The sequence below is a fragment of the Castor canadensis genome, chromosome X (genome assembly GCF_047511655.1).
Source record: "Castor canadensis chromosome X, mCasCan1.hap1v2, whole genome shotgun sequence".
Classification (NCBI taxonomy): Eukaryota; Metazoa; Chordata; class Mammalia; order Rodentia; family Castoridae; genus Castor; species Castor canadensis.
The window spans coordinates 81,050,978-81,074,872 of record NC_133405.1 but is presented as its reverse complement, the minus strand read 5'-3'; the positions used below and the strand labels follow the sequence as shown (position 1 = coordinate 81,074,872).

At 42.3% G+C, this 23,895-nt stretch overlaps 2 protein-coding genes and 1 pseudogene across 2 annotated transcripts in view; 2 read left to right on the top strand and 1 right to left on the bottom strand.

Moving 5' to 3' along the window:
- Pin4 (peptidylprolyl cis/trans isomerase, NIMA-interacting 4) overlaps positions 1-23,895 on the top strand; it is a 74,536-nt gene that overhangs the window by 21,526 nt on the left and 29,115 nt on the right. The gene's annotated exons all lie outside the window — the stretch shown is intronic.
- Positions 1-23,895, bottom strand: part of Ercc6l (ERCC excision repair 6 like, spindle assembly checkpoint helicase) — a 38,439-nt gene that overhangs the window by 5,708 nt on the left and 8,836 nt on the right. The window lies entirely within an intron of this gene.
- On the top strand, positions 15,257-15,709 carry LOC109675007 (elongin-C pseudogene; annotated as a pseudogene).

The following is a 23,895-nucleotide window of genomic DNA, read 5'->3' as shown; positions in this document are numbered from 1 at the left end:
GAAATAAGCCACACTCAGAAGTATCACATTTCCTCTCACACGTGGAATCTAAAGGAAACAGACATGAAAATAGAAGGGGGCCAATAGGGAATAGGACGGAGACCAGCGGCAGAGGGGAGGGGGACGGCAGAGGGCAATGGGGGACAAATACCTTCAGAGCACCTGATACACACCTATGAGAATGTCATAATGAAACCTACTCTTTTGTATAATTAATATATACTGATAAAAAATAAATGAATAAAAAAGACGTAAGTCAGGCCTCACTTGAGGTTCCTCTCGGACACCTTCCACCCCTGCCCCATGTCCCATGCCCCAGCTGGGTGTGCTGTGCTACCTCATACTTTCCTGTGTCTTCTTCTGTTCCTGCATCTAACACGCTGTATTAAATTCACCTCAAAACAGTCTAACTGTATGAGAAATACACGGAAAAAACCTTGATGAAGGGGGAGGGTACTGACCTAAGTAACCCAGGAAACGTGGGAAGTCTGAGGACTAACAACAAAAGCTGCATAAGCAGTTAACTCTGGTTGATAAAGTTGTATCCCGTGGGGTGAACTGCTAAATCCTTGGAATCTCTAGTGACTCGTCTTTTGGCATGCTACTGAATTGACTGATGGCTGGCAGCCCAGAGGTAGCTTCAGGATGGAGGCTGATCACCAGAAAGACCAGGCAGAATTAAAGGGTTGGGACTTTCAGCACCTCCCCCCACCTCTGAGGAAGAGCATGGCTAAGGGCTAACTTGCTTGCCTGCTGCCAATGAGGTAATTAATCATACCTCTGTAATGCAGCCTCTATAAAAGTCCAAAGAACTGGGATCAGAGAGCTCCCAAATAGCTGACCACGTGATTCCCAGAGGGTTGTACACCTGGAGAGGGCATGGAAGTTCCATACCACTTCCCTTACCTGTTGCCCGCCCACCTTTCTAAAATCCTTTATAATAAACCGGGGAGTTCTGTGAGCTGCTCTAGCAAACTAATCAAATCTGAGCAAGGTGTTGTGGGCACCTAAGCCTGGCAGTCAGAGGCACAGGCAAAACAACTTTGGCACTTGCAGTCAAGGGGTGTCAGATGATGCCTAGCTGGTGTTTGTTGCAGGACTGGAGAAATCCCACACATGGTGTCAGAAGTGATGTATGTTGTGAGTATAGAGAAATCAACAATGAATTTGGTGCTCTTTTTCCTGTTACAGTCAGAAATTCTGATAATTGCAACACATGCATACTGGAATTGAACTAAGTGAGTGGACAGTGGGCAGTGGGAGCTAGGTTTCTGACTGCTGAAGGATGACTTTACAGATAGGCAAGGTGAGGATGACCAATGCATGCAGGAACAGATCAGAGGTGGGGCCACCGGTACAAACCTGTGTTTAGCCTAATAGAAATACAAATGGTTACATACAGAAAGAACCATACACATGTATATACATGAGTCAGCCATACTTGTCTCCTTATTCTGTCACCTGACAGGGCCTGGAAGCAATGACAGAAGCAACAAGAATGCTCAGCACCCAGGTCTTAGCTTCTAATACCATTTCTTTCTTTCTCTTTTTTGGGGAAGAGGTTTGAACTTGGGGTCTTGTGCTTGCTAGGCAAGCGCTCTGCTACTTCAGCCATGCCCCAGCCCCTTCTAATAAAAAGATCCAGGGCTCCTTGGAAAATGGCTGATTTTAGGACTGTGATGGGAAGTACACTGTGTAAGATGAGTCTGGAGTATTCTGTAATGCAAGAAAAGTGCTTAAAAAACCTAACTCCATAATGATGAAGATATGTCAAAGGGACACAGCAGCCACCTGAATGAGCTCCTGATGCTCTAAATAGAACAAATTGAGCAACAAAAATAAGTAGTGTTAGATGAGTCAAAACTATAAAATAAGGCCAGGCACCAGTGGCTCAAGCCTGTAATCCTGGCTAGTCAGGAGACAGAGATCAGGAGGATTGCAGTTTGAAGCCAGCCCTGGCAAATAGTTCACAAGACACTATCTCAAAAAACCCATCACAAAAAAGGGCTGCCGGAGTGGTAGAGTGCCTGCCTAGCAAGTGTGAAGCCCTAAGTTCAAACCTCAGTACCACCAAAAAAAAAAAAGTATAAAATAAATATCCATGAACCCAGAGAGATATAAATAATATGGAAAAAGACACAAATCTCCTGTGCAAAAGAATGTCAAATAATTTAAGTATCCTGACCTCAAAGAGATGGAGCATAACTCCTTCTCCTTAAATGTGAGCTGTACATAGTGACGGGCTAATAAAGAGTACAGTATGGACAGATTGGAGGAAGTAGCTCGAGTGGTAGAGCACCTGCCTAATAAGCACGAATCCCTGAGTTCAAACCCCAGTACCGCCAAAACCCAAAACTTCTAGGAGTAGAGAGGACAGTATGGAAAGGTATCACTGGAAGGAAAAGTAACTTCACAGCGATGAAACATAGCAAACACTGCCTCAGCCAGGTCATCACAATCAACGTTAACAGCAGTAAGTCACACCGACAGTATGTACCTTTCTGTGTTAGCTTTCTCATAGCTGTGACGAATTACCTGAAAAACAACTTAAAGGAGGAAAAGTATTTTGGGTCAGTTTCAGAGGTTTTACTCCATCGTGGCAGAGAGGGCGTGGCAAAGCAGAGAAGTTCAAGAAGCAGAGAGATACAGGAACAGGCAAGATACAGCCCCAATGACGCACCCCAGTGACCTACTTCCTTCAGCCAGGCTGAAGTCTCCAGCACTTCCCACAATAGTGTCACTAACTGAAGACCAACCCTCCAGGAGCTTTACTCCCATTTCCTGCAGGGAGAGCAGGAAACCTTTCTCCCTTTTCCCCCACTTCCCTCTACTTTATCCTGACATACTAACATAAATTCTTGCTAAAACTTAACGAGAAAAACACACACAAAGGAACAACCCTCCAAATATGTGAACCTTTTAAGGGGAACACTTCATATCCAAACCATAACAGCACCCTTGTTATCATGAGAGTCACTTTACTTCTGTGCTCTTCTTCCCCAAATCCAAAACCTCCTGGCTAATCATGACAAAAACATTTGATAAATCCCAACTGCAGACATTCTATGACATACCTGCCCAGCATTGCTCAGAACAGCCAAAGTCATCTAAAACAAGGTAAGGCTAAGAAACTATCACAGGCAAGAGTAGCTAAAAGAGACAGATGATACACTGGGCTGCACTCCTGGCTATCCCCTGGTGATTTCAATAAAAAGCTTTTCTGTGGAGCAGGTCAAACAAATAAAGAGGGGGGGAGGGGGGAGAGAGAGAGAGAATAAAATGTAATATAGAAGCTGGTGGAGTGACTCAAGTGGTAGATAGAGCCTAGCAAATGTGAGGCCCTGAGTTCAAACCCCAGTACCACCAAAAAAATGTAATATAGTGTCCTAGATGGGATGCTGGCACAGAAGGCGAACATTAGGTAAAAATTAAGCCTGAGTCCAGTGGCTCACACTTGTAATCCTAGTTACTTGGGAAGCAGACATTGGGAGGATCACAGTTCGAGGGTAGCATGGATAAAACAGTGCATAAGACCCCATCCCAACCAGTAGATGGGCACGATGGTGCATACCTGTCATCCCAGCTACACAGGGAAGTTCAAATAGAAGGATCAAAGTTCAGGCCAGGCTGGGACTAAAGTAAGAAAATAACCAACACAAAAAAGGTTGGGAGTGTCTCAAGTGGTAGAGCACCTGCCTGGCAAGCACAAAGCCCTGAGTTCAAAGCAGTGCCAGAAAAAAAAAATCTGAATAAAGTATGGCTTTAGTTCCTAATAATGTATCAGTACTAGTTCATTGACTATAATTAATGTGCCGCTCTAATGTGAGAGGTTAAGCACAGAGGAGCCTGGATGCACGGTATATGGAAAGTCTCTACTATCTTTGCACTTTTTCTGTTAATCTAAAACTATTCTAAAATAAAAGGTTTACTGAGAAAGAAAAGGAAGCAATCTGTGTATCTGTCTGCTTGCGCATGTAGCTGTGAGCTCCTTTGAAACAGAGATAGGAATCAGGTCTTGCAACAGACACTTGGTAAAGTCAGCTGAACAGATGTGAAAAGAGTGGACTGGGGTGAGGCTCGGGGAGAGCACTTGCTTTGCAGGTGCAGGGTGTAGGGTTCCATCCATAGCATAGAAGGAAGAAAAGACCCCCGCCAGCTCCAAAGCTCTGCTATCCTACGCTGAGAGCTTTAGAATTAAGTCATATTCTCTGTTACTCTGACTGGTGACCACTGACTCCTTGGCTTGAGTGTCAGACTCTGAACTCCATTCTCCATTCTTCCCTTCCGCCTAGCCTTTCCCGCCACCCAGAGCACTTCACCTAGAAAACTGGTCTTCTGTCTTGCTCTGTACTCCAGAGCTCAAAGGAGAAAGGCCATCATTTTCTACTATTAGACTGTTCTCACGTCCAGGAACATGAACATGAACTGGTTCCCTACCGAGTATCCTCACCCGTGAGGCCTGGGGTTCTAGTTCTGCTCACCCTCTGCCACTCCCAGTTGTCAACCTTCTGCCTGAACCACAAACTAGAGTTTGTGGCACTCGCTGGACACTACCACTTTCTGGCTGTCAGCCGAGCTGCCTTCCCAGGCTCTGGCCCCGAGAGTTAGCAGGTCTAAGCCCCGTCAGCTCTCCCCTGCTATGAGCTATTTGGTCTACTCCACCGACAAAGTTGGGCTAGGGCAGTGTTCTTTCCCTGTAATGGAACGGGGACGGGGATAGTCATACTGCTCTAGATTCTTCATTATTTGCAAGACTAGAATGGTTTTCTTAAATGCAATTCAACTTCGGCATTTCAACCGCTAATCATTCCCAATCTCCAGGGCTTAGAAGGAAAGCACCTTTTTTATTACTAAGGTAATCATGTATCCTAACACTTAGGATCCCTAATGATCTGAAGAAGTTAGCTAACACTTCACAGGCTCGAATACTTTTCCAGAATTGCTTCCTATTCTCCTTGGACATGGCTGCAGAAAAGCCAGGCCTGCTTGGGAGGCCAAGAGGATAAGGGAGGATGAAATGATTCCAGAGAAAGAACTACATCCCTCAGCAGGAAAACAAGGACAAAAACCCTGGTAGAACTATGGAGGAGAAGTGTCCGTTTTTAATTTTATAGCAAGGGACAACACAAACAAAAATCTTGGCCAAGTGCTGGTGGCTCACATCTGATATCCTATTTGGGAGGCAGAGATCAGGAGGATTGTGACTTGAGGCCAAATAGTTTGTGAGACCCTAACTCGAAAATACTAGGCACAAATGGTAGAGCGCCTGCCTAGCAAACATGAGGCCCTGAGTTCAAACCCCAGTACCACCAAAAAACGGTCTTTACCCTTCAATGGTTGCACCTGAAACTACATGCTCAGAGAATGCTTCCCTTTAGGAATAGGTTTAAAGGTCATGTAAAGATTATAAACAACTCTGGAGAAGGGGCACACCATTAAACTTGGTCTACGAGCCCTGTCATTTGCAAGCAACCGCCTCACTGACACAACTGCCCAGATGCTAAGTCTCTTGGTGCTAAGCCCTTCTAAGGTCTTTGCCATAAGAAGCCCTGCCCAAGCAGCCATTTAAAATCATCCTGCCCTGGGGCAGGGACTGTGCCTCAGTTGTACAGTACTTGCCTAGCACGCATGAGGCCCAGTTTTGAGCCCCAACATCCCCCCCCAAAAAATCACCAAAAGCTCTTTGTTTCCCCAATAGAAACATTCTCCTCAGAGAAGGTGTGGTAGCACCTAACTGTAATCCCAGCACTCAGCGCCTGGTTCTGCTAATAATCTCAGTGTATGTGACTGGGGTTCCTCCGTTTCCCTATACTGAGCCCACTGGTGGACTGGCTCAAGTGGCAGAGCACCTGCTTAGCAAACTTGAGGCCAAGTTCAGATCCCAGTACTGCAAAACAAAAGAGGTTTTAGGGCTGGCAGAGTGGCTCGAGTGGAGAGTGCTGCCTAGCAAGGACGAGGCCCTGGGTTCAAACCACAGTCCCACCAAAAGGAAAAGAAAAAAAAAGACTAAATGTCCCTATACTGATAAATCTCTATGTACAGGTCCCTTGTCAAGGTGCCTGTGAACACATTAGGCACAACTTGGTAAGTCTTTTGTTTCTCAATCAGAATAGAACCTGTGTGTCTGACATAAACTGTAGACAACTTAAATACCAACATTGGAAATAGATCTGTTTCAGCCCAGATCATGGCAGAACTACACTGGGAGGATTTCTTCCCTTTGAACTCATTTCCAGGGATGGTCTTTTTTTTTTTTTTGTGGCAGTGTGGGTTTGAACTCAGGGCTTTGCACTTGCTAGGCAGGGTTTCTACCACCTGAGCCATGCCCCCAGCCCTTTTTGCTTTGGTTATATTTAAGGTAGGGTCTCACTTTTATGCCTGGGCTAGCCTGGACCACGATCCTCCTATTGATGCTTCCTTAATAGCTGGAATGACAGGTGTAAGCCACCATGCCCAACTTTTTAATTGTTTGAGATGGGGTCTCTTGACTGGTGGAGTGCTCAAGTGGTAGAACAGGCCCTGAGATCAAACCCCAGTGCCACCAAAAAAAAAAAGTTTGAGATGGGGGTCTCCTGAACTTTTTGCCTGGGCTGACATCTAACCACTATCGTCTGGCTCTCCTCCTCCCAAGTAGGTAAACAGGGATGGCCATTTTAATCAAGATAGAAAATATTTTATCATAACCACTATAACTACAAACTTAGTATTATTAAACAAGCATGATTTCTGGGCTAAATTAGAACACAATTCACATTTCAGTCAAACAGCAAGTATTGCCAGGCGCTGGTGGCTCATGCCTGTAATCCTAGCTACTCAGGAGGCAGATCAGGAGGATCTCAGTTCAAAGCCAGGCCAGGGAAATATTTCGCAAGACCCTAACTCAAAAAACCCTTCACAAAAATGGGTCTGGTGCAGTGGCTGAAGGTGTAGGCCCTAAGTTCAAACCCCAGTACCACAAAAAAAAAAAGCCAAGTATTGATTATTTAATTACTTGCTTTTCCCTACTCGGCCCCATTTGTGGGATGGACATTAAAGAAAATACCAACATTGCTTTTTTTCTAACAGCTCAATCAAGAGCCCAGCTTGTATTAATCTGTGGTGCATCCATACAATAGACTACTACGCAGAAACAGAAAGGAGCAAACTACCACATGTATGAGTATGTGCATGAATTTATACATGTATGAACCTGAAATACATACTGAGCAAAAGCAGCCAGACACAAGAGTAGACGCAGCACGGTTTCTCTTACATGAAGTTCCGGAGAACACCAGGACAGTGGCGCCTCTGTAGGTGAAGGTGGGAGTTGCCTGGGAAGGGTCACCAGGGGAATCTAGAGTGGTAACAGCGTTCTATTCCTTTATGGGGCTTTAAATCACACAGATATGTGCATCTGTCTAAACTCACCAAATGCACGTTTAACTTTTGTAGTTGTGTATGTACATTTTACTTAGAAAAAAACCCACACAAGCACTAAATTCTAGTGTGCTGAAGTTGTCAGAGAAAAGTATCCTGATGTCTGTAATTTATTTTGAAATACATAGAACATCAGGTGGATTAATGGAATAGGTATGCATGGGCTGGGAGTATACTCAGTGGTACAGGGCAGACGAGCACATATGAAGGCCTAGATTCGCCGAGTACTAAAAAGAAGGATTTGATAAAGCAAATAAAGTAAAATGTTAACAGGACAAAAGGACAAAAGACCAAAAGGCCGCTCTGCCTGTAGACTGCTGTTGCTCATTTTGAGACTCACGCAACTGGGGTTCCTAACAATTCACTGCAATTGGCTTCTTATCCAGCATGCAGGAGCAACTGTTCTTAGCAGGGGCACCAACAGCCTCCATATTGCCACAGCTATGGCCACTTCTTGGTCTTTTTCTTTCTTGACCTTCTGCATTCATTCATACAAGGTCATGCTGTATGGAACAGGTTGGCCTCGAACTTGTGATCTTTCTGCCTCAGCCTCTCAAGTGTCAGACTTATAGGGGTACACTATCTTGCCTGGCTTCTTCCCTGTTTAAAACCTCTGACAACCACCTGCCTCTTTTTTTTGCTTCCAATCTTATTTTCTTTCACTTTGAATTCGTACACAATAATAAAATATAAGGGGATTTCACTGTGATAATTCCATAGGTGCAAACGGTGTACTTTGAACAAGCTCCCCCCATTATGGCCCCAGGGACCTTCCTCCCTCCTCCTCCCTTTCTCATGGTGCTTGGTAGGTTTCACTATGCCATCTTCATACATGTATGTGTTGTAACATCCTTTGATCCTCTTCACCCCTCAGTATCCTCTCCTTCACCCCCTCCTGCTGACTCCCCCGACAGTCCCCCTTTTACATTCATGTCCCATTATTATCATCATCATCATTTTAGGTCTAGGTTTCACAAATAAGCGAGATGCAATATTTGCCTTTTGAGTTTGGCTTATCTCAGCATGTGATCTCCACTTTCACCCATTTTCCTGAAAATGATGTAATTTCATTTTTCTTTATAGCTGAGTAATATTCCACGGCATACGTGTACACACAAACACACACACACATTTTCTTTACCTATTCATTGGGTGCTGGGCACCTCTGTTGACTGCACAGTTTGGCTACTGTGAACAGGGCTGTAATAAACATGGGTTTGCAGGTATCTCTTGTATACTGTTTGCACTCCTTTAGATGTATGCCCAAGAGAAGCATGGTGTGGTCATGAGGAGGGTCTCCTTTTAGCTTTCTGAGGGACCTCCATACTTATTTCCACAGTGGCTGCACTAGTTTACATTCCTACCAACAAACAGTGTATGAGGGTCCTTTTCCCAACGTCCTCACCAGCATTTGTTGCTGCTTATTTTCTTGATGATTGCTAATCTGACTGGGGTAAGATGGAATCTTAGTGTAGTGTTGATTTGCATTTCCTCTATGGATAAGGATGTGTTTATTAGTCATTTGAATTTCTTCTTCTGAGAACTGTCTATTCAATTCATTTGCCCATTTGTTAACTGGATTACTTGTTCTTTTCCTGTTTAATTTTTTTTTTAGCTCTTTGTATATTCTGGATATTAATCCCTTATCTGTTGAATAGCTGACTAAGAGTTTCTCCATTCACAAGTTGTCTCTGGATTCTGGTAACAGTTTCTTTTTCTGTGCAGAAACTTTTTAATTTGATGCAATACCATTTGTCAATTCTTGCTCTTATTTCCTGGGCAATTGGGGTCTTATGCAGAAAATAATCACCTATCGCACTGGAATTCATAGAACACTTATGGAAGTTGCTATTTAAATGATATTAAGTCTTCCAATCCTTGAATCTTTCCATTTATTTAGGCCTTCTTAAATTTCTTTCAAAGGTAGTTTTCAGTTTTTAAGCATTGTACATTCTTGGATAAATTTATTCCTAAGCATTCTATACATTTTGGTGAATTATAAATGGAATCATTTTTATTTACTTATTTTTTGAGGGATACTGGGGTTTGAACTCAGTGCCTCACGCTTCTAGGCAGGTACGCTAGCACTTAAGCCACTTCAATAGTTCTGGAATTATTTTCTTAATTCCATTCACTGCTATATACAGAAATAGAAGTAAATTCTCAATATTGATCTTGCATCCTGCAACTTTGCTGAATGTATTTATTAGCTCTAGTACTCATCTGTAGATCCACTAGGGTTTTCTATATAAAAGACCATGTCATCAAGATACTACAAAAACGGTTAGGGGGAAAGCTTAATGGTAGAGTACTTGCTTAGCATGCTTGAGGCCCTGGGTTTGAACCCAGCAACATCACCACCACAACAAAAATACAAGAAAAGTTACAGACCAATATCCTTTGTGAACACTGATGTAACAATCTTCAACAAAATTCTAGTCAACAGAGCCTAGCAGCATATTAAAAGGATTATATACCATGATCAAGTGGGATTGATTCCTGGAATCCAAGGATGGATCAACATATAAAAATTGATCAAAGTAATATACCACATTAACAGAATGAAGGAAAAAGCACATAAGCATCTCAACTGATGTTGAAAAAGCACTTGATGAAATTCAATACACTTTCATAATAAAAAACTCTCAACAAACTAGGAATAGAAGGACACAACCTGAGCGTAAGAAAAACTACATATGAAGAACCCACAATGAACATCATACTCAATGGTAAAAGACTGGAAGCTGAGATCAGGTACAGGAAAGAATGCCAGTGTTTACTACTTACATTCAGCATAGTACTAAAGGTTCTAGCCAGAGCAATTAGACAAGAAGTTAAAAAGCCTACAAGTTTGAAAGAAAGAAGTAAAATTATCTCTGTTCCTAGCTGATATGCTCTTAGATACAGAAAACTGTAAGACTGCATACATTTACGCATGCATGCACACGTGCACACATACACACAAAACTGGTGGAATAAATGAACTCAGCAAAGTAGCAGGATACATTCAATACTCCCAAATCAGTTGCATTTCTAAATCCTAACAAATGAACAATCTGAAATACTAACCAAAAACACCCAATTCCATTTCAATAGCATCAAAAAGAACAAAATATTTAAGAATTAACTGAGAGGCAAAGAAACTTATATAATGAACACTATAAAACACTGCTGAAAGAAATTAAAGATATAAATGAAAACATATTCCATGTTCATACTATCCAAAATAATCTGCAGATTCAATGCAATCTCTATCAAAATCTCAGTGACGTTTTTTGCAGAAATAGAAAAACCCATGCTAAAACGACAAAACCTCAAATGACTTCGAACAGTCACCAAAACAATCTTGAAAATGAAGAATAACATTGGAGAACTCACACTTCCTGATATCAAAACTTACTACAAAGCTACAACAGTCAAAATAGCGAGCTACTGGCATAAAAACACACATACAGAGCAATAGAATAGACCCTAGAAATAAAACTTTGTATAAGCTGGGCATGGTGGGTACACTGTAGTCCCAGCTCCTTGGGAGAGAGGACAGCTTGAGACCAGGAATTGGTGGGAGGAGGGGGGAGAGCAGAGGACTCAAACAATTCCCCAAATAAGATACATAAATGACCAATAAGCATGTGAAAAGATGTTCAACATCTTAATCAATTCAAATTAAAACTACAATGAGAAACCATCTCGTATCCATTAGCATAGCCATTATCTAAAAAAACAGAAAGAAATGTTGATAAGGATGAGGAGAAATTGGAAATCCTGTGCACTGTTGGTGGGAATATAAAGTGGTACAGCTGCTGTGGAAAACAGTATGGCAGCTCCTAAAAAACGTACTCTATGATGTAACAATTCCACTTCTGAGTATGTATTCAAAAGAACTGAGCTGGGCACAATGGCATGCCCCTACAGTATTGGCTACCACAAAGGCTAACGTAGGAAAATTGCTTGAACACAGGAGTCTAAGGCCAGCCTGGGCAACACAGCAAGACCCTATTGTACGGACTCAGAGAGACATTTATATTCTCACGAATAGCAGCATTATTCACAACAGCCAAGAGGTGAAAGCAACCCAAGAGTCCATCAACAGATGAATGGATAAACAAACTGTGGTCTACATGCAGTAGAACAGAAGGAAGGAAATCCTATCACATGTTGCAACATAGATGAACCTTGAGAACACTACGCAGTCAAATAAGCCAGTCACAAAAAGGCAAATACTGTATGATTTCACTTACGAAGTATCTAGCACAGTAAAATTCATAGAAACAGAATGGTGGTCACAGGGGTTGGAGGGAGGAGAAGTGGAGCTATGTTTAATAGTTTCAGTTTTATAAGATGAAAAGAAATATGGAGATAGACAGTGGAGATGGATACACATGATGAATGTCTAATACCACTGAACTGTAAATTTAAAATGGTTAAGATGATAAATTTAACACAACTAACAAATTGTTGGGGCTGCAAATACAGATAGTTTTATTTCTTCCTCTCCAAGTTGCATGACTTTTCTTTCTTTTTCTTTCCAAATTGCCCTGGTCAGAATCTGTATTATGTCAAATTATAATGTGCACAGAAGGCAGGATAGACAAACGTCTGTGCCTTGTTCCTGATGTAAGGGAGGAAAGATTTTAGTTTCAGCACCAAGTATGATGTCAGCTATGGGATCTGTGTGGATCCCTTCATCAGGCTGAGGAAGTTGCCTGCTATTCCTAGTCTGTTGAGTGGTTTTTATCATGAAAGGGTGCTGGATTCTGTCAAATGCCTTTTCTGCACTCACTGAGATGAACACATGGGTTTGGCCCTTCAGTTTTAGACATGTTAAGCTTGATATGTGTACTACCGAGTAGAGGTGTTAAATAAGCAGTTCAGAAGAGGTCAGGACTAAAAACAAAAATGTGGTAATCATTAGAAAAATGTATATTAAAACCATAGTGAGATATCACCTCAGATTTGTTAGATTGGCCATTATCAAAAAGATGAATGATAAATGCTGGAAAAGATGTAGGGAAAGGGGAACCATCCCTTGCACACAGTTGGTGGTACTGTAAATTACTACAGCCATTTTGGAAAACAGTATGGAGGTTCAGCAATTCTACCATTGAATATACGACCAAAGGAAATGAGGTAAGTGTATCAAAGAGATGTCTGCGCTGCCATATTCATTGCAGTACTATTCACAGCAGCCAAGATAAGGAATCAACCAGTGTCCATCAACACATGAATGGATTTTAAAAATGTGGTATATAAGCCACATGGCTCATGGTGGCTCATGCCTATAATCTTAGCTACTTGTGAGGCTGAAATCAGGAGGATCGTGGTTCGAGGCCAGCCCAGGCAAATAGTTCCCAAAACCCCCATCTCCAAAATAACCAGAGCAAAATGGACTAGAGTAGAGCTAATATGGCTCAAGTGGCAGAGTGCCTGCTTTGCAAGTGTGAAGCCCTGAGTCCAAACCCCAGTCCCATGAAAAAAATGTGATATGTACATACATACAATAGGATTCTACTCAGCCTTTTAAAAAAGCAGGAAATTCTGTTCTTAGAGGAAATTATGCTAAGTGAAATAAGAAAAAAAAAGAGAAAAGAAAAGCCAGGCAAAGGCTGAAGGTGTAGCTCATTGTGTTTAGCATGCACAAGGCCCCAAATTCAATTTCCAGGACTCAAGAAAAAGAAAAAAGTCACACACAAAGAAACAAATACCACATGATCTCACTTACATGTGGAATCTAAAAATGCCAAGCTCACTGGGTGCAGTGACTCATGTCTGTAATCCTAGCTACTCAAGAGGCAGAGATCAGGAGGATTGCAGGCAAATATTTCACAAGACCCTATCTCGAAAAAAATCCATCACAAAAAAGGGCTGGGTGAGTGGCTCAAGTGGTAAGAGTGCCTGCCTAGCAAGTGAGGCCCTGAATTCAAACCCCAATGCCACCAAAAAGAAAAAAGTCCCTAGGATGGAGCTTTGAGGACACAGGCCTCTCCATCTTTCTTCAGGGTTGTCCTTTAAATAAACCTGACTCCTTCCTACCAACCCTCATCTCCCATGTATTGGCCTTAGAACAGTGGACAGCATAGACTTATTCCAGTAACAAAAACATCACATTGGCTAGGCGTGGAGGCAAAGCTACTCAGGAGACTGAGACAGGAGGATAGTTTGAGTTCAGGAGTTCAAGACCAGCCTGTGCAAAACAGTGAGACCCCAGCTCAAAAATAATAACATGATATATACTATTACTCAACAATTAAGAATAAAATAGGGGGGCAAAGGTGGAGCTCAGTGGCAGAGCACTTGCCTAGCACACATAAGGCCCTGAGTTCAATTTCCAGCACCATGAAAAAATAAAATAAAAATAAAACTTGCCTGTAGTCCCAGCTAGTGAGGAAGCTGAGGCAAAACTGCTTGTGCCCAGGAGTTCAAAGCCAGCCTGAGAAACACAGTGAGACCCTGTCTCAAAAAGGTAAAACTTGTCTTGAGTCAGATGCCATGAGGTCACATAAAACTATTCCGAAATAGAAGGTTTGGGGGCTGGGGATATAGCTCATTGGCTGAGTGTTTGCCTAGCATGAATGAGGCCCTGGGTTCGATCCCCAGTACCACAATAAAGTTTACTAAAAAGCTTTGTTCTCAGCACAAAGATGGGATCTAAAGCCAACAAACAGAATAAGATCAGCAAGATAAGGAGCATCTTTTTTTTTTTTTTTAAGCAGTACTGGGGTTTGAACTCAAGTCTTGGCACTTGCTAGGCACTCTGCTGCTTGAGTCATGCCTCCAGCTCGAAAAGGAGTATGTTAAAAAAGACGACGTAAAAGCATTTACAGAAGAATTTCCTCTAACGAATATAGAAGGAATGGTGAAATTAGAAAATCACCACTTTGTAATCCCTACTGAAGTAACTGATTTGGTCAATGATGACCAATGGATGAAAGAGGAATTAGATATTCACAGTATGCTAATTTATCCCCCAGTATATTGCTTCCTAATAAGGAGGAGAATGCAGCTTCGCAAAGAAATGATCAGCCTGTGACCACTGAACCCTCTGATCATTTTAACACTGCTGAACAGAGGAAAACCAGACATATGCTTACTGATATGATGCAATAAATACACGTTTACCTATGAAGTATTCATGCAAAAATATTAAATCTTAATCTTATCAATCCTTTGGACTTAAATTACGGAAGATAGGAGAAGAACTAATGACACTACAAGAAAGCCACCAAGCTAACCCAAATCATTGGCATAGAAATAGCAGGGGTGAGCTAGCGAAGTGGCTCAAGTGGGAGAGTGCCTGCAAACAAGTATGAGGCCAAGTTCAAACCCCAGGACTACCACAAAAAATAAAAATAAAAAGCCAGGTGCTGGTGGCTCACGTCTGTAATCCTAGCTACTCAGGAGGCAGAGATCAGGAGGATCGCAGTTCGAAGCCAGCCCAGGCAAATAGTTCCGTGAGACCCTATCTCGAAAACCCATCACAAAAAAGGGCTGGTGGAGTGGCTCAAGGTGTAGGCCCTGAGTTCAAATCCCAGTACTACAAAAAAAAAAGAAAGAAAGAAAGAAAAGAACTGTTCTTCATCAAAAAGGCTTAAAGGCTAGGGGTGTGGCTTAAGTGGTAGAGCACATTGCCTAGCAAGCTCAAGACCCTGGTTCAAAGCCCAGTACTGCCAAAAAAGCAGAAGAGGCTTAAGAAGGGGTGGGCTGTAGCTCAGTAGTAGAGCACTTCCTATCATGCACCAGGCACTGCCAAAAAATTATTTAAAAGACTTAACAAACATAACCAAACCAGTGTGTAAACCTACATGCCTGATTCCATGAAAACCATTTGAAAATTTTGAACATGGCCTTTGACTGCCCTGGGGACCCACAAGAGGCAGGCAGCTGGAGGTGGGGAACCCTGGCTGTGGTGGTACATGGGATACAGCTGCTACTAACGTTCCTGCTGAACCAAAGTAGAATGTTATAGGAACACAGTTTGGATGGAGAGAAGAAAACTATGGCAGCCATGAAGGCCCTGATGTCAAACTGGTATCTTCTGAGGGTCACACATGCATTGTAAGAGAACATGCATACAAGGAAGAACAAGAAAAGCCGGGCTGAGTGGCCCAGGACAGTGTGCTGACAGTGAAAACACAGAGGTCAGCTTTAAAGCAGTCCAGGCATAGTGCTATAGAGTATGCATGCATTTTACCTACAGAGTTGGCTACACTAATACCTGCACCGAGACTGCTGAATTCCCAACTGCACCTGTACATTAGAACTGCTCACAACTGCCAACTTCCTAGGTTGCTAAATAAGTTATAATAAGCTGTTAACATTTTTTGAATGGGGAGTATATGTTAGATATCAAGGAGATAAAATTTATTTTGTTGGGTATGATATGGTATGGTGGTTTTGTAAAAATGTTATGTTTTTTTTTTTTTTTGGCTTGGAGATTGCACCCAGGGCCTTGCTCACTCTACCACCTGAGCTACAACCCCAGCCCTTTTGTTTTTATTTTATTTTTGACACAAGGTACCTTTGCCTCCTTCCCCAGGAGCTGGGATTACAAGGCCAGCGCCACCACACCTGGATAAGAATATGTTAGTTTTTAAGAGATGTGCACTTTAGTTTTAGGGTGAAATACTAAGTCTGAGAAATTTACTTTTTCTCTTATTTTGAAAACCACAAACTGTATACACATACAACAATCAAAAATTTATTCAGCAGATCCCTGTTTGTTTTTTTAGCAACTGGTGCTATGCAGCACCTAAAAACTCCAGTGTGTGGAAAGCATAGACAAACTTCACTTCTGTATCTCGGCCTAGCAAGCCATGAAGTAGTTAGGTCCAAGACTGCCCTCGAGTTCCTTCCCTCTTCATGGCTGTTGAGGTGCAAGGCTTTCAAGGCTTCAGATTTATGGCCTACAGCTCTACTGCCATCTAAGCCCAACAGCTGTTTGAGAAGACGTCAAAATAATGAAATGAGAGCTGAGTGTGGTGGTACCCATCTGTAAGTCCAGCTACTAGGGAGGCTGAGGAGGAAGAATATCAAGTTTGAGGCCAGCCTGGGTAACACTGCAAGACCCCCATCTCAAAAACAAAATCAAGCTGAATGAGGTGATAGGACCTGAATTACCAATGGGCATCAGTCATTCCAGGTATTGTTTCTACACTGTGCTTTGGTTTTGGATGCCATGTTCATGCTGCATAATTAATTCTAATCTGAGACTCTGTGACTTTGTCAGGTGCCTCAAAGAAAAAGAACAATATTCTGAAAACACTTCTAGACAAGATAGGAAATCAAGTGAAACTGAGAACCTATGGAATGCAGGCTAATGAGACCAAACACAGAAGCCCCAAAATGAGAGCTCGACAGAGGCACACTTTATTATTTATGATGCTTTTCTAGTCAGCATCTTTTTTAAGACAGGGTCTCACAATGTAGCCCAGACTGGCCTTGAACTCACTATGTAACTCAGGCTGGCCTCAAACTCTCAATCCTCCAGAGGTCCAGAGACAGTTTTCAAAGTACAGAAAGTCACCATAGGTGGTACCTGAAGATGTGGAATTTGTATGGAAAGGGGCTGAGGTAAGGGCTGTCATACATCTATGCATAATAGCGTGGGAACACGAGTGAAAGTGAGCAGTCGGTCACCAGCAAACTGCTGTTTGTGTTCTTGCCAGCTGTCATGGTGTGTCCTTGCAGGAATTTAAAGCATCTTAGAAGACAGGAGGAGGAATCAGCAGAATCTACGCAGCAGCCGCCAGTGGGGCAGAAGAAAACCAGGACCCAATCACATGCTTCATGGAAAAACCATCAATTCTGTCAAATATTGTTGCTCAAGGAAGATGAGGATTGAGAATTGACTGTAATGTTTCGTTATAGGAAAATCACTGGTGACCTTGACAAAAGCAGTTAGTTCAACTAGAGTGATGGGGTAGAAAGCTGACTGGAGTGAATTTAGGAGAAACTAGGAAGAAATTGGAAGTGTAAGTGTAGACAATGATGTCTGCATCCAGAATCTCGATGTAAGGAAAGAAGACTGGAGCAATGATGGAGTAGAAAGTGGAGTTAAGGCAGGGTTTGGTGGGACTCGAGTTGCAGTTCGGTGGTAGAGTGCTTGCCTAGCACGTATAAGGACCAGGGTTCCATCCCTAGCCCCACAAAAGTTACAAGAAAAAAAAAGGTTTTTGTAGTGATAAAACAATTGCTAGATCCAAGTCCTCATACCAGAGGATGACAAGGGATAATATCTTTTGCATAAGTAGTGTTGTGCCTCGGTTAGGAGCATTAAGAGTTCACCCACAGTAACATCACAAAAGGCAAAAAATAGTGGGGACAAAGCAGGGAGGTGAGTGGATGTGGGAGAAACATGTGGAAGTTCTCTTCAGATTATTTCCATCAACCCAGTGAAAGTGGAAGGTGGGTCACAGGATCAGAGAGATGAGGGAGGTGTAGAGGGTCTGAAAAGCAAGAAGGTATGAAAATGCGTCTAGCAGAATGGATGAGTGAATACACTGAAAAAAATGTGAGATGATTGCCAGGCACTGTTGACAATCTGCTTGTCATTAATAATTATGGATCTCAAGTGAGGTAGTCAGCAGACTGCTTCTGCAGCCACATTCACCTGCACAGAGTAGGGCTGCAAAAGTGGCTGAAGCAGTAAGTGCCTGCCTAGCAAACATTGAGGCCCTGAGTTCAAATCCCAGTGCTGCCAAGAAAAACCCAAACACAAACAACCTGCACAGGGCAAAGTTAGATTTAGTGGTGTATATCAGTTTCCTATTGCTGCTGTTATTATATAGCAATAATAGTAGCATTATTACTGCTATTATCACAAATGCAATGGCTTAAAAATGTCCAATAGACCAGGCGCTGGCAGCTAACACATGTAATCCTAGCTACTCAGGAGGCTGAGATCAGGAGGATCAAAGTTTGAGGCCAGCTGGGCAAATAGTTTGTGAGACTCCATCTCCAAAAAAACCAGAGCAAAATGGACTGGAGGCATACTCCAAGCAGTAGAATGCCTGTTTTGTAGGCGTGAAGCCCTGAGTTTAAACCCCAGTCCCAGAAAAAAAGAAAAAAAACGTGGGCTGGTGAAGTGGCTCAAGTGGTAGAGTGCCAGCCTAGCAAGTGTGGGGCCCTGAGTTCAAACCACATTATCACAAAAAAAAAGTTCAGTGGCACAAATGTGGAAAAGGCCCTCCAAACCCATGGGTTCCACATCCTCAAATTCAACCCGCTGTAGACTGAAAATACTTGGGAAAAATACTGCGCACTGTGCAGACTTTTCCCCTTGTTTTTATGCCCTAAACAGTACAGCCCACCTACTATGCACATAGCATTTACATTGTATTAGGTATTTATAAGTAATCTGGGGATGATACGAAGGGTACAGGAGGATGTACATAGGTTATGTGCAAATATTACTCCATTTCATACAAGACACTTGAGTGCCTACAGATTTTGGCATTGGGCAGGAGGAGGGGGAAGGTCCTGGAACTGACCACTGTGGACCATAGATACTGAGGGACAATTGTATTATTTTTTATCCTGTGGTTCTGTAGAAGTCTGACATAGGTCTCACTGTGTCAGCAAGACTGCATTCCTAGTTGGCTTCTGGTGGCTCACACCTGTAATCCTAGCTACTCAGGAGGCTGAGATTAAGAGGATCACTGTTAGAAGCTAGCCCAGGCAAATAGTTCACAAGACCCTATCTCGAAAATACCCAACACAAAAAAGGGCTGATGGAGTGGCTCAAGTGGCAGGGCACCTGCCTAGCAAGCGTGAGGCCCCAAGTTCAAGTCCCAGTACTGCCAAAAAAAAAAAAAAAGAATAAAGGTTGCATTCCTCTTTCAGGGATGGTGTATAGAGGCACTCATAATGGTCCAGTGGTTGACATACCATAGTCTACAATACAGCCTCTAACAAAACTAGGCTATCCTGAACCCTTGGCAATAGAATTGCTTACCTTTATACCAAGAAGGTTGGAAAAGCACCAAAATCTGCATGTGGTGTGTGCCCAGGCTGACTTTGTGAGGTTCAGACAGGATCAAGCATGCTTTCCTTATTCAGGAGCAGAAAATCATTGTGAAAGTGTTGGAGGCACAAGCACAGAGTCAGAAAACTAAATGTGAACTTGAAGGTTTTTTTTTTTTTTTGGTTGCCTAGCACGAATGAAATCTATTAAGTTTCCAGCTCCTCAAGGAGAAAAAAAGCTGTTTTGAAAGTGCAAAAAGCTTTTTTTTTTTGAGTAATAAAATATCAAAAGGCTAAAAAAAAAAGATTGCATTCCTTTCTGGAGGCCATAGGGGAGAATGTGTTTCTTTCAGCTTCTAGAGGCTGCCCATATTTCTTGGATCATGGCTTCTTCCAGCTTATGGGTGACAACCACAGATTGAAACCTCACACTGAATCACTCTAACCTCCTCCTACATGTTCAAGGACCCTCACAATTATCTTGGACAATCTTCCTGTTTTAAAGACAGCTGATGATCGACCTTAAATACATCTTGGACCTCAATTCCTCCTTGTCATCCAAGATAACACTCACAGGTTTCAGGAAACAGTATGTGGACATCTTTTGGAAGCTATCACTGCCAACCCCACAAAGGTTGTGGCCTTGCCAAGCAAGTAAAATGAAGTTGAAGGGGGAGTTAAAATTGAATGCAAGGAAGTCCCCATAATTACCTACTCTAGACTTTAAGCTATGTAAGGAGGGAAGTAAAGACCTGAGTGGTATGAGCAACCACTAAAAGACTGAATGAGTGGACTGTAGGTCCCAGTGACATGAAAGGGCTGTTGGAACAGGCATCCATGAAGGAGTAAGTGGAAGAGGGTGGAGAGAACAATGCTTCATGTTCAGATGATGGAGGTGTAATTAAAAAGTGACTCCATTATTGATGTCTGACCACTGTGAGGATTAATCTTGATTATCAGCTTGAATGGATGAAGAAATGCACAAATTAGTAAAGCACACCTCCAGGTGTATCTGTATCGGTGTTTCCAGGGACAATTAGATCACAAGGGCTCTGACTTACTGAGTAGTTTAGTCCATTGGTGGATTCAAACTTTAAAGAGACTATTGGAAAGTGAGGAACTGTGGAAGGTGGGGCCTGTTGGAGGCGGCAGGTCACTGGTGGTATATCCTTGGGAGCGGTTATCTTACCCTGCTTCCTCCCTGTTACTGTTTCCCTCTCTTTCTTGGTCACCATGATAGGAACTGCTCCACTCCACCATGCCCTCCCCCTATGATGGAATGAAATCTCTTAAAAAAGGCTGACTATATTAAATTCTTCCACTGTTAAGTTGTTTCTGTCGGGTATTTTGTCACAGCAACAAGGAAGTCTAACACAACTGCTGACAGCTTTCAAGTTCTACCCCTCCACTTTACTTTTTGCCCCACATCTGAGCAAGCTAAAAATAAACTCCAAATGCTTCCTCCTTTGGAACCAGAGGGCAATTCAAACCATGCATGTCTCAACCCCTACACAGGAAACTTCACCCTACCCCTAACTACCATAAAAATACAAGTCTACATCCTTTCCCCACTCTCTCATGCCATTTTTATACCAGGTCCAGAAACCTGCCTCTCTTTACCCAGAAAGTCTCATTATGTCTAACACTTTTCTACTTTCTTGGTTTGGTGTATGTGGCATCAGCAGTCTTGACAATTAAACCAAACTTTGAGTGGGAGGAGGTCTCATCTTGGTCTGTTTTATGTTGCCATAATAAAATACCTGAGGCTGGGTAATTTGTATATGAATTGCGTTTATTTTGGCTCATAGTTCCGGTAAGGACTACATGCTGTTCTACCTATGCATGGCAGAAAAGTGGAAGGAGAAACAGAGTACAGAGAGAGGGCCGGAACAAAAGGAGCCATTAAGGGTTAAATGTGAAATATCCCTCAAAAACTCATGTGTTGGAATGATGTAGGGGTAAATTCAAGTATAATATATTGTAAGAACTTTTGTAACTATCACAATGTTCCCCAGCACAACAATAATCTACACATTATATATTATAATGTTATATGTATACATATATATACATAAAAACTCATGTATTGAAGCTTGGTTTCAAGTGCAGGATCAGATCAGAGGTGGGGCTTTTGGGAAGTTACTAGATCATGAGGGCTCTGACCAAATCCACCGCCGATGGATTCATAGTTGGATGGCATTATTGGGGGATGATGGAAACTAGGACATGGGGCCTGGTTGGAGGAAGCAGGTCCCTGGGGGCGTGCCCTTGAAGAGTATATCTTGTCCCCAGAGTCCCTGTCTCTCTTTCTCTGCTTGGCTGCCTTGATGTGAGCAGTTTTCTGGTCCACCATGCCATTTTGCCATGTTTCTGCCTTGTCACAAGCCTAAGAACAATGGAGCCAGCCAACTCTGCACTGCATCCTATGAAACCATGATTCAAAACAATCCTTCCTCCTTTAAGCTTTTTTTATTCCAGGCATTTTGGCCTCAGAAAGTGACACCACCAGCTCTTGTGAGAACTAGTCCCTTCATGAGGGCAGAGCCACCAGAACCCCAGAATGCACAACTTCTTAATGCCATTGCACTGGCAATTAAATCTCAACATAAGTTGTGGTGGGGACAAACTAATCAAACCTCAGCAGGGTCCATTCATCCATCTCTACAAGGTGGCCAATCCAGGAGGGCTTGTAGTAATCAGTAAAGACAAAATATATGGTAGAACCATGATGGCAAGTACAGATTAGGGAGAAGATAAAGTAACTGAATAAAAAAGGAGATCAAGAAACTGAGAGGCCTGGGTCCTGGAAAGAAATCTGTATGAATACTGAAATGAACAAGAATTATAGTGACATGCTCTCATGTTACACACCATATTATTTCTTCAATAGCTACACAGTAAGCAAATGAATGGATGTACTAGAATGTATTTAACAATTTTCCTATCGATACGCATGTAGATTGGGATGGGAATGTAGCTCAATGGCAGAATGCTTGACTAGCATTGTAAGAGACCCTGTATTCCATCCCCAGCACAGAAAAAAAGTGCGTAGGTTAATCTGTCTCCTAAAAAATTACTATCACTGGCAATACTATAACAAAATAAACATGTGTATATGGTTACATACATATACACACACAAACACACACACCTTTACCCACTCATATAAGTGCATCTGCAGAAAATACTAGAATTTCTAGCTTCAAAAAATAAAACTAAACCTGGTATGGTGGTGCACACCTCTAATTCCAGTAGTCAGGAGGCTAAGGCAGGAGGATAGAGGTTCAAGGCCAGCCTGGGCAAAAGTTAGTAACACCCATCTCAGAAACAAGCCAGGAATGGTGGTACACACATGAAATTTCAGCTGCTTAGGAGGTAGAGAGAGGAGGATCAGGTTCAAGCCTATCAAGGCAAAATTAGCATGACACCCTATCTGAAAATAACAAACCAAAAGCAAAAAGACTGGAATGTGGCTCAAGTGGTAGAGCACTTGCCTTAGCAAGCACAAGGCCATGACTTCAATTCCCAGTATTACAAAAAAGGAAGGACAGAAAGGAAGGCGAGAAAGACTACATACCCTAACTTTTCAATTGACTCAGATCATCAAATGATAGCCTAAGTATGAATAAATGATTACGTGCACCCCACTGATTGCATTAAATATTGGAAATGTTTTCTTGAATGGCAATGTATTCAGCTGGCCTCAAAACAGCTGGGCTCATGAGATCCTCCTAGCTCAGCCTCTGGAGTAACTGGAACCACAAGCAGCACAGGCCACCTCACTGGTTTGAATGGTTATTTTATTCTTTTATTTGTTTGTTTGTTTGTTTATTTATTTACTTGCGGTACTGGGGCTTGAATTCAGGGCCTACACCTTGAGCCACTCCACCAGCCCTTTTTTGTGATGGGTTTTCGAGATAGGGTCTCACGGAACTATTTGCCTGGGCTGGCTTTGAACTGCGATTCTCCTGATCTCTGCCTCCTGAGTAGCTAGGATTACAGGTGTCAGCTACCCGCACCCGGCTTGAATGGCTATTTTAAACACTCATTTCCTCACAACCTGAAATCCCACTTCCAACAGTGTACGCTCAGTAAACGTATACTTGAACAAAGGCTAATCATTACAAGTTAAATGACAACAAAATGAATAAACTACAGAACTCAACAAAAAAGACAAATAACCCCAATTAAACATAGGGAAAGGAAGGCTGGGGAAATGGCTCAAGTGGTAGAGCGCCGGCTTAGCAAGCCTGAGGCCATGAGTTCAAACCCCAGTACTGAAAAAAAAAAAAACCTCACAGGCAAAGGGTTAAAAACTTCTCCAAAGAGGATATACAAATGGCCAATAATCAAGTGAAAGGATGCTCAATATCATTAGCCATCAAGGAAATACAAATCAAAACTACAATAAGAAAAAGAAACTACAATAAGATACCATTTCATATACTTAAAAGACAGATAATCCAACAAGTATTAGAGACAATGTGATGAGGTGAGCATCTTCCTATACTGCTGGGA